Source organism: Pinus tabuliformis, chromosome 4_2, assembly GCF_031772625.1.
Source record: "Pinus tabuliformis cultivar Carrire ecotype Pingquan chromosome 4_2, CPIR1, whole genome shotgun sequence".
Taxonomy (NCBI): Eukaryota; Viridiplantae; Streptophyta; class Pinopsida; order Pinales; family Pinaceae; genus Pinus; species Pinus tabuliformis.
Window position 1 is genome coordinate 466852952 of NC_142304.1, and position 10710 is coordinate 466863661.

Here is a 10710-nt window from a genome sequence, read left to right on the forward strand (position 1 = left end):
TAGTTCTGATGAGGGTGATGTCCCAAGCTTAGGGCATGATGTCATCATCCTAAAAGGTGTACCATCCCTTGCAGAAGGATCTCAAGTCATCATCATCATCATCATCAAATTGGTCCAAGAATAGGGCAATGTCCATCTAGAAGGTGCAATGGTAGCCTAGGGCGTGTTATCTATGGGGAACATCCTCTTTCTAGCCAACATACTAGCCTCAATGACCAATGTTTCAGGCTTTGGAGGGAGAAGAGGTGATCATCAACAATGTTGGATCCATCCCAAGGTCAACGCTCTTCTCTAAATGTTCAACATTCTGGCTATATTGCCTTGAAGTGTCATTAAGTGGAGTTTTATGTTGATCTGTAAACCGCCGTGGATATTCCACTAGACAATTTGTCATGACATATTTGATAAAAAAAGACTGAAATTTGAAATCTATACAATGAGGAATAATTTCCTTAGTTGTATGGATTTATTAATTACTATTTTTTTGCTTATGCTTGCAACAGGTAATTTGCAAAAAATAGAGAGCAATGAAATACAATCACACACTAATCATCGTGAATACCAAGATATGATTTGGTAAATCGTTTTGGGAGAAAACTAAATTGGAAGTTGAGGTTGCATTGTTGTCTTTTGTCTGAATGGAAATGATGCAAATACAAAGCTGTAGGCACTTTGTATGGAGTTACTTGAGACTTATGGCCTGTGGGTTGTTAGAGAAGACAAACACCTTGCGTTTTTCTCTCTCTATATCAACTCCCATCTACTCTACTCTACTACGGAACAAAAATGCATTGGAATAGAATGGAACCCCTTTTCCTCCTAGTGGCTTAGTTGTAACACTACCTGAGCAAACTAGGGGTTAAATGTGACCCATCAATCGTCAACATGAGTTGCAACTCGACCCTTCTAGAGTCTTCTTTATAGTCCCGATGTGGCTAGCCCCTTTTCCATGAGTAAGGGGAGTTGACGTGGCATCCTCTCAAATTATGGTGGCAAGTAACAATAGGTCTATTGGGAGGCATGCTTTTTTCATTCGAATTCCAATCGACACAATTTTTGCATTGTTGAAAACTCTTCAAGTGTAGAATAACGTCACATAGAGTTTTACTCCCAAAAAAACATCATTTAAGGCATCAAATTGGCCCCCAAAAGTTTTTGACTCCTATTCTCCAAACCGGTCCCCACCATTAAAATTGTTGCTATAAGTTCATTTTAAACGCACAATTCGCAGAGAAAACAAGACCTAGTTGATATCGCTAACTTCTTTGTTTTCATTTGAGTGTGACAGAATGCCAAACAATTGGCGGGCCATCTAAAGTTACTTCTCCATGCCATGGTCTCTTCTTGCACAAGTTGTAAACCATAATATTCATCCTTTCTTGATTCCATTACTACTTTGTTGTTTCATTCTTCTAGACATTTACCTGTAAAACTTGTATATATTTGATAACCTCAAGAAGAAAGAATGCTTTGTTTCTTTCTTTATCATTATGTGGTGCTAGATCTCTCAACATTTGAAACATTGCCACGCTAATTGCACATTTGCAATAAATCCAACAAGGGATTCATGCTTTGTGCATCATGAAAAAGCTTTCGTGATGGATATCATCTTAAAAAAAATGGGCTTCATTGCCAATTGATGAGGGCCTTGTCGTATGGGGAAATGATGAATTGAAGGGCTAAAAGTCTAGTTCCAATGCATATTCATTGTTGAACCATTTCTCATCCTCGAGGCATTATTTGAGTTTTACCTATTTTGTATTGTCATATGTTCTATTTAAAGATCAATGGCATTGACATGATCCATGGTATCTTAACAACTGATTTTTGATGAAATTCATCTATTTTTTTTAATATTTGATTTACTTGCAAAGTACCAACTCCTCTTTCCTTTATCCCTTGATGGGCTACGAGTTTTGATAGATAAACACTAGATAAAATGAACACTTGCCCCCTTCGGAAATTGACCTCATAACCTTTCTCCATGACTACCTCTTGCGCATGAAAGGACCCTCCTGAATCATGCTAGAACTAAACTATCCCTTGCCCCCTCACTACATACTTGGCATCATTGCCAAGCTTAATATGTCTCTGAGTCGTCCTATGCAAATCTACTAAATACCTCTCTAGCCTTTGAGGCAGTAGGTACCATTGTGCAAGTACCAGGGGTTTCTAGCAATAACATTGGTAAAAAGGTAAGACATGCTTGAAAACGTTACTCTCGAACATGGAAGCAAGTTCGCTCAACCGTTTCTCTAATGTTGCTGCAACTTTCTGTGACTTCCCTTTGATCTTGCTCATATTTCTCTTTTGCCTAGCCCTCATTGTTGTTAGAAAATCGGAAAGGAAAAAATCTTTTCTCTTGTTGATAATTATTTCTGATATCTTTGAGTTCTTATCATCTTTCTTATGTTCTTTTATCTTGGTTTCATCAAGCAATTACCAAAAGCAAAACACGAAGATAAAGTACACTAGATGTAGGCACTTTGCCAGGGCCAAAACCCGTTTATAGGGGAAAGCCTAGTAAAAAACTCTTCCTTCAGTAGATTCAAAATGTGATAGACCAAGACCTAAGACCAACAGACCTCCTCCACCAAATCAACCTTCCAATTAAATTCAACAATCTTTAGTAGTCTCTTCTTGTCCAACAACTTTAGCCCAACAACAACCTAGAGATTTCGACCCCTAACAACACAGAATTTTGGCCCAACTTCATTACTACAATTTCGACCCGTCCAACAACCTAGCAGCTTCACACGTGAGAGAGAGGGAGAATTTCAACTTCTTGTGCTTCATAGAGACCTCCTCCTCCTTTGCTAACCCTTTCTTCTTCTTCCTTGAATTTCACAGTTTTTCTGGCCCCAGAAGTTGCAGATCAAACTTGATGAGTGGCTTCGAGTTGCTGCCTTTATATAAGAGTTTCTGCCCTTCAATTACGCTGACGTGTCCCTTCTTTGAGGCGTACTTGGGGGAGGCCTAGGAGACTCTGATTTTACATAAAATAAATTTCTTTCTTGACAAATAAATCCCAAGAAGGGTCTTTTACAATGTGACATGGACAAGGACATTTGACATAAACCCTAGAAGCCTGCAATTGAGGCTTTGACCTATAACTAATTGACCCAAGCATGAAACCCATGCTTTAATAAGTCAATTTTATTTATAATAAAATTTATTTTTTCTTTTTCTTTTGACAAAGACAACACATCATGAATGAAATACAATTATGAAGATTGACACTAGTTACATTCTTCAACAATTGTCACCCTTTTTGCTGAAAAATTTCCCTTTGGTCTTCTTCATCTCACGGACCAGAACCAAGTTTTCATTTGTTGCTCCTCTCTGCTTGCTGTTCCTGGACTCTTTACGAGTATCCTCTTGGATGTAGTCATCCCAAAGTCTCTTCCACTTGGGAAGATACTTTTGGGCACAAATGCCCATGATGAATGGTTCCCAAGCCTCGGTGAACCCATTCAGAGCAACATTCACTAGCTTTGCATCTAGTACATCCTCTCCAATAATTGCACGTTGGTCATGGATTTGGGTGATTCTCATAAGGCAGTTGGTCACATTGTTGGAGGGTTTCATTTTGCACTCTGAGCTTAGTTTTGAGAATCTTTTTTTGACTCATGTTATCACTTTGAAAAAGTTATACTACGACATCAAATATCTCCTTGTAGTTGGTCTTTTTGCAACATGTGGAATTAGATGATCCATAATAGTGTAAATGATGACGCTCTTTTCCTTTATGTCCTTATCCCATGCTACCTTCACTATAGGGTCTACTATTGTTGGTGCCTGCATGCTCCCTAAGGCCTATGTTTGAGCAAGAGGGTCGGACATAGATTCCCACAAGTATTGTCCTTAAAGATCATTAAGATTCTTGCTTTCCATGGCAAGAAATTCAAAGCCCCATCAAGCTGATCCTCAACTTTCACATCGGTTACAAACATGGTTGTCCTGAGCTCTATCTCTCAAGCTTGTTAAAGTAACTTGGAAAATAATAGATCTACTTTTCTCCCAAAACAAAACCTCTGGCACTATGTTAAATTATCCTAAAACCAACTTTCTAAGCAAGTAGATCAGATCTAGTTGGAATTGTTAACTCTTGCATTTAGTGGAAAACGAGAAACACAATCACACACAATGCACAATTATTTTTGCTCTTCTAGATTAGTTCATCATTGAAAACAAGAAAAGCAATCACATAATGCACAATTATTTATGCTCTTCTAGACTAGTTCATCATTCAAAATATATTTAGAACTTTTACAAGAGCTCCCTTACATGGAAAATGGCTTTGAGAAATTAACAAACAAATAATAAACTTGGAAATTTTTTAGTTTGCACAAAAATCAAGGCATATCTACACGAAATGCGTGGTCTGCGTTGCAATTTGTTCGGCCTACTCTGCAATCCGTACGACTGTACGAATCTGTACAAATCACTGTATGTCCTCCTTTGCTGGGTTGTACGACTGCAATTCTCCTTGCTATTGATTGGATGTCTTCTTTTTGCTGAACTATTGCTAAAACTCCTTGCTAATGGCTAAAAATCAGACCTTTGATTTTTTTCTTCACTCATGTGACTTGTGAAATGAATGCTCTTTGTGTGCCTTTGTCGTTTGTCCTCTCTTTCTTTTATAACTTTTCTCTTATGACTTTGGCATAAGCCAAAAACCTAATCTTTAATGGTTTTGATCTAATCGTGAAATCAATGACTCTCTTTTAATTAAATCATTAAGTGATCCACTTTAGTCACTTTATTAATTAAAAATCATTGGAATTAAAAAATGTTCACTTCGTTAATGAATAAAGTGAACATTTAGAAAACGCATAGGATACATTTAATGAAGATTTGCATAAGTAGATACCATCCTGGAAATACTTGTATGAGTTACATCTATTTTCATTGCCTAGGAGCTTTGGGGTGGAAGAGGTTTGGGAAGGCAAAGCCACTTCTTGGTTGACCTAGGTCATAAATGGTCACATCTACAATGATCCATGATTTGAGAGCAAAAATAGATGTTGGGATAAACGATGACATGTGTGAAAGAAGACAATGTTAGATAGTGGTTACAATTTTAGTTTTAATATCCCACTATTATTGATTAGTGAATGGTACACATTGCCCATTTTCCATGTTTTAGGTTCATCTTGACTTGACATTTTAAGCTTTGTCTCTCTTATCTTAATGCAATGATTTTGATGATATGTCGGTATTTGTTGCAACATGTCTTTTTTTGGATGCTAGAGGTCATCATTTTTGGTTTAGAGATGGATTGCACTCAATATTATTTTGGTTATATGCACCCTTGTATAATTGAGAACTTTTGCATATTTGTATATAAATGGTATGGATTCATAGGGATGCACATGAATATATACATTTTTCTTTAATTTTTGAATATTTTATATATTCTCTGGCCAACCAGATTTTTTGGTTTGTTTTTTTTGGTTTCGGTCCAATTTTCACTGGTTGGGGGGTTTACTTGCTTGGTGAACTATTTGGTTTTGCTAACATTGCCTCATATTGAGGCAGAGGGTGGGAAAATCATTACGGCGAATGGTAGATAACTTCCATTAGAGGGGATGCTATCTGCTCGAGGGCAAGCCATAACTTCATCAAAAGGCATGGGAAATCCACCTATACTAGGCAAGGTAGGTGGACAATTTTTTCAATTGAAAAATCAATAGTTTGTGGGCCTCAAACACGATTTCATGCAATTTCATGCATATGGGTTGACCGTTGAGTATTGAGTCATTGAACTAAAATAGGAAGAAACCTTTGGTTAGAGTGAGGATGGGTGCAAAGCCCCCACCCGAATCTAGTGTTTGATCAACAAATTAACAAGCACCCTTCCATTGAAGTAATTCAAAATGGAGCTCTTCTCTGTATATCAAGTCCTGATGATTAGTCTTGCTCTAGGCTCGAAACGTCGACATAAAGAAAAAGATGAACACTGTGGATTATCCGAATTCAATCTCTCAAAAACCACTCCACAAAACCTGCAATCCAAAATGGAGCTCACTCTTAAATGGATTACATTCTTGGAACAAAATTTTGAGGAGCCTTGATTCTCCATTATCTAGACTGACAAAATGACGATGTATCTTTTAGTGGAGACCATATTAGCTCGAGAAGTTTATATTTAAATAGAACAATGAGAAGAGCTAATGCTATAAAATTGCGTAATTACTCAACCACCCTAAGGATCACAATCTCTCAAGTTATAACTCTTCTCTCTCTAATTATGGTCTTAGTGATCACCCAATTCATGATAATCTCTATCTTCATTATGCAAGAATATCAATAATGAGCATGGTAATTAATATTGTATTTTTCCAATTTATGAATATACTAAATTTACTTGTATTTCTTCAGTTTATGAATTTCTTCTTTGTGATTTCTACGTTAAATTTATACTTTTGAATTTCTTTTCATTGAAAGTGTTGCCCAATATATCATTTTCATTTTGAGAGATAATTTCGTATATTTGTAACTTTAATTTGCTTGTCTTGCCATGTCAATTGGTGATTGTGGAAGGAATTGACAACAAACTTCAAATGGTCTCATGTGAGTAGATGATTGAACTGCCTTATTGTGTTCACGTGTTGAATGTAAGCTTTCATCCCATGTTTTGGGATGCTTGTGATTATATCCCCTCAATAAATGAACAAGTATTGTGTTTACAATTTTTGTGTATCCATTTACTTGGGTATGGAATGAGTGGATTTGTATCCACACCTTCTCAAGGAATTTTTCAGTTGTCTTTTGGGCTTTGATGCTCTTCTTACAATGAGTAAGAGCAAACACTTATTGAATCTATCCATTGCCACTATAAAATAGTCATTTGCACTCTTTGTCCTTGGCAAATCTCCCGAGAAATCCATGGAAATGTGTTTTGTGTTCTAGAAGGAAGGTGTAACGGTGTATACAATCCCAAGAGGGAGGTCGTTGGTTTGCTTATATCACAAAGTGTGCTTGCACTAACATACCTTGAAACATCTTGATCTATGCTCATGTCCTTTCAAGTTTCAACAATTTTCCTTTTATGCTTCCTCCTTGTTTGGATCTTAACACCATTACAAGAACTTTTTACTCACAGTTACCAACCTTCTGGCTTGATTGGCACCTAATGACACAACCTGACATTCAATTTCATCAGTATACTTAAGTAGTATTAAATATAAACATGTATTTCTTTGTCACTTGCATATTGGTGTCTTTGATTTTCGAATCCAATGGATATGTTTGGGAATGGGCATGAGACTCCAAGCCAAGTTGTTGCACCAATGATTTGGAAATCAAATTATCTTAGAAATGGGATCAAAGAGTCGACATCTTATTTGTGATCTAAAGCTTTGGTAGGAAAAGTGTTTCTCTTTCCTCTTCAATTTTTTTCTTTCCCTTCCTTTTCCATCTGTAAGGCTGATTTTTGTTCACTATTGGGCAGATTTCTTTGCTCATTTCTAGATGATTTGTTTTTCTCTTTCAAGACTGATTTTATTTTGCTTGTGGATAGATCCTCTTGCACATACATGACTGATTTTTAATACTTGCAACTATTAATTTGCATATTTAGCTTTGATTTTGGGCTGGGCATGCCAATTTTACACCTCTAAATTGCATTCATTTGCTTCACCTCTAACTTGAGCGGTCATTCCTGGCTTCACATCTTTGTTTTTATTTTCTCCTTTTTGAGTTTGTTGATGATGCAGTGCTTGTAATGATGTTTTGGGTCTCTACATGCATGAGATGTTGCAAATGCATTTTCTTGCCTTAATTTTTTTTTTTAGTTGTAATTTTTTGTTCAAAATTGCTTCATACGTTTTGCTTACTTGTCATCTCCATATACTTTTTCATGGAAGCATCATCTAAATTCCTTGAAGAAGAATTATGACTAATGGCACAACATCACATTTGTTTTCATCAATATACCTGGAAATAATAGAAAATCTGAACTCACATTTCTGTCACTTGCATATTGGTGTCTTTGATCAACCAATCCAAGGTGAGTGCTCAAGGATAGGCATGAGTTTCCAAGCCAAGTTTTTGCACCAATGATTTGGAAATCAATTTTTTCGCAAAATTGTGATCAACAAGAGTCAATGCCTTCAGTAAGAAGAGTCGATTATTCAAGCCTTTGGTAAGATGAGTATTTGTCTTCCTCAATTATTTTTTCTTTTTCCCTTAGTTTTTGATTTTATCAAGCTTGATTTTTGTTCCTCATTGGCAGATTTATATTGGTCATTACTAGCTGATTTATTTTTCTTTTTCAACACTGTTTTTTTTGGCTTGTTCATAGGTTTTCTTGCTCATACATGACTGATCTTTCTTCAGCCATAGCTGATTTTTCATGCTTGAAATTGCTTATTTATTTATTTTGCATATATGGGGTTGGTTTTAGGTCCATAAATGTAAGTTTTGCACCTCTAAATTGCTTAAAATTTCTTCTTTGTTTTTATTTTTTAGATGGGCATGAGGATGGAGCTTCCAACATGTCATCTTTTTATATCCATCAATGCTACAAGGCTCACAATGATGTTTTGAGTCTCTGCATGATTGAGAAGCTTACATGTGTTTTCTTGCCTTCCAAAAACATGCGATTGTAATTTGTTTTCGAAATTGCTTATCTTGATCCAATGGCACCCCCTAGTTCTATATAGCTTGTTTTCTTGGAAGCATCATAAAACAGAATTATGACTAATGGCACATCACATTTGATTTTATTGATATACTCGGAAATAGTAGCAAATCTGAACTTATATTTATTTAACACTGTCATATGATAAACATGTCTGAAGATAGGCATGAGTCTCCAAGCCAAGTTGCTGCACCAATGATTTGGAAATTAGATATTTCTAATAAATGGGATCAATAAGAGTCGATAACCTCTGATCTTAATCTTCGATTGGAAGACTTTTCCTTGTTGTTTTTGCACCTGTAAGGCTGATTTTTGTTCACTGGGAGATTTCTCTTGCTCTTTGCTAGCCGATTTCTATTTGTTTTTCAAGATTGATTTTCTTTTGCTTGTTATTAATTCCTTTTCACATACTTGCCTGATTTTATCTATACATGCTCATTTTTAATACTTGCATATTTGGGGTTGATTTCAAGGCCAAACATGCCAATTTTACACGTCAAAATTGCATTCAATTTCTTCCCTTTAATCTTGAGTGATCGTTGCTTGCTGATGGAGCTTCCGAATGTCAAGCAATGCTACAATATTTGCAATGATGTTTTGGGTATTTGTAATGAATGAATGAATTGAATTGATTTACAATGAGCAATGAAGCTCAAATAAATAATACAAATGTATTTACAAAAACAGCAAGTTTCTACTAGGAAATAGAAACAACAAGTTTCTAATAAGAAACTGCTAATAAGATCACAAACGATCTTATCCGAATAAAATATATAAATGAGCATTAAACTCTAAAATAACATTATTCTAATACCCTCCCTTAATGCTTAATCTATTTACAACATCTATAGACCCCCTAAATTTTACAAACTTATCAGGACCAAGGGGCTTGGGTGGAAATGTCTGCTGGCTGCTCCGTTGTGGGAACATACAGCAACTGAATGGATGCGTCTTCAACAAGTTGTCGAATGTAGTGAGAATGGGTTTCCACATGCTTTGTTCGTTCATGGAAGACTGGATTCTTGGCTCTGATTAAGTGACTCGTGCCAGGTTCTCGATCCCCCACGGATTCAGTTGCTACGATTCGATTCCTGTGCTGCGTTAACAAGAACACGTCGTCCTCTGCGTGCTTGGCATGCGCTGCAAAAATAACTCAGCAGAGGTAGCCACGATTCCAGTCAATCGGTGTCAGTGCTGCTATGCGGAGAAAATCGTCCCAGTCAGTTATAACTCCGCCCAAGTAGATGACGTCAATCCCTTCAGCGGCAGAATTAGGGATAGCCAATTACGGCTCCCACAACTTAGCCTTGGCTGAACTCGACCTCTTGTCTTGACGACTCTAAAGAGAATGAGCCATCGACCCTAGCAAGAAGCACAAATTTCTGAGGGGTGACAGGTCAGATTAATTGTGCGTACCCGGCAATTTCGTTTATCCGTGTCCACAAAAAAAAATCCGAAGTCGATCTTTACACGAAGAGCATTTCACGGCCGAAGAAACTTCAAGGCAAGTTATCTTTCAACGAATTTGTGCAAGCTGTACCTTCAAACCCTTGCGGTGGCCACTCCTGAAGCATCTGTTTTAGCAATGTCAAAACCCTCTACGAAGGAAAAGGTCGAGGAATTTTGAGCAAAGACGGAAGAGTTTTACGTCGGTAACTTGAAAACCCTCAGAAGGCTCCCGTGGTGTTTGCCAAGCCTCTCGAACTCCAGCGGAAAACAAACGCGACACCCAATTAAAAAACTGCGGCTCAGAATTGTGATGCCCAGTAAAAAAAAAATTTCAGACAATTTCGAAAATGAAGCACAAAATTTTTCAAACAATGAAAAAATATTTCGAAAAAAAATAACCCAAGCTCTGATACCATAATGAATGAATGAATTGAATTGATTTACAACGAGCAATGAAGCTCAAATAAATAATTCAAATGTATTTACAGAAACAACAAGTTTTCTACTAGGAAATAAAACAAGAAGTTTCTAATAAGAAATTGCTAATAAGATCACAAACGATCTATCCGAATAAAAAACATAAATGAGCATTAAACTTAAAATAGCATTATTCT

General features: G+C 36.6%; 1 long non-coding RNA gene across 2 annotated transcripts in view; it reads left to right on the plus strand.

Moving 5' to 3' along the window:
• The window catches only part of LOC149169985 (uncharacterized), a 40298-nt gene extending 31800 nt beyond the window's left edge, over positions 1-8498 (plus strand). The window contains exon 3 of one of the 2 annotated variants that reach the window (XR_016259827.1): positions 8476-8498. This is a non-coding gene — a long non-coding RNA (uncharacterized LOC149169985). Of the gene's footprint in view, positions 1-6546; positions 6859-8475 lie in introns of those variants that run through there. The other variant, XR_016259824.1, reaches the window with a different exon arrangement.
• The last annotated feature ends 2212 nt before the right edge of the window (positions 8499-10710 follow it).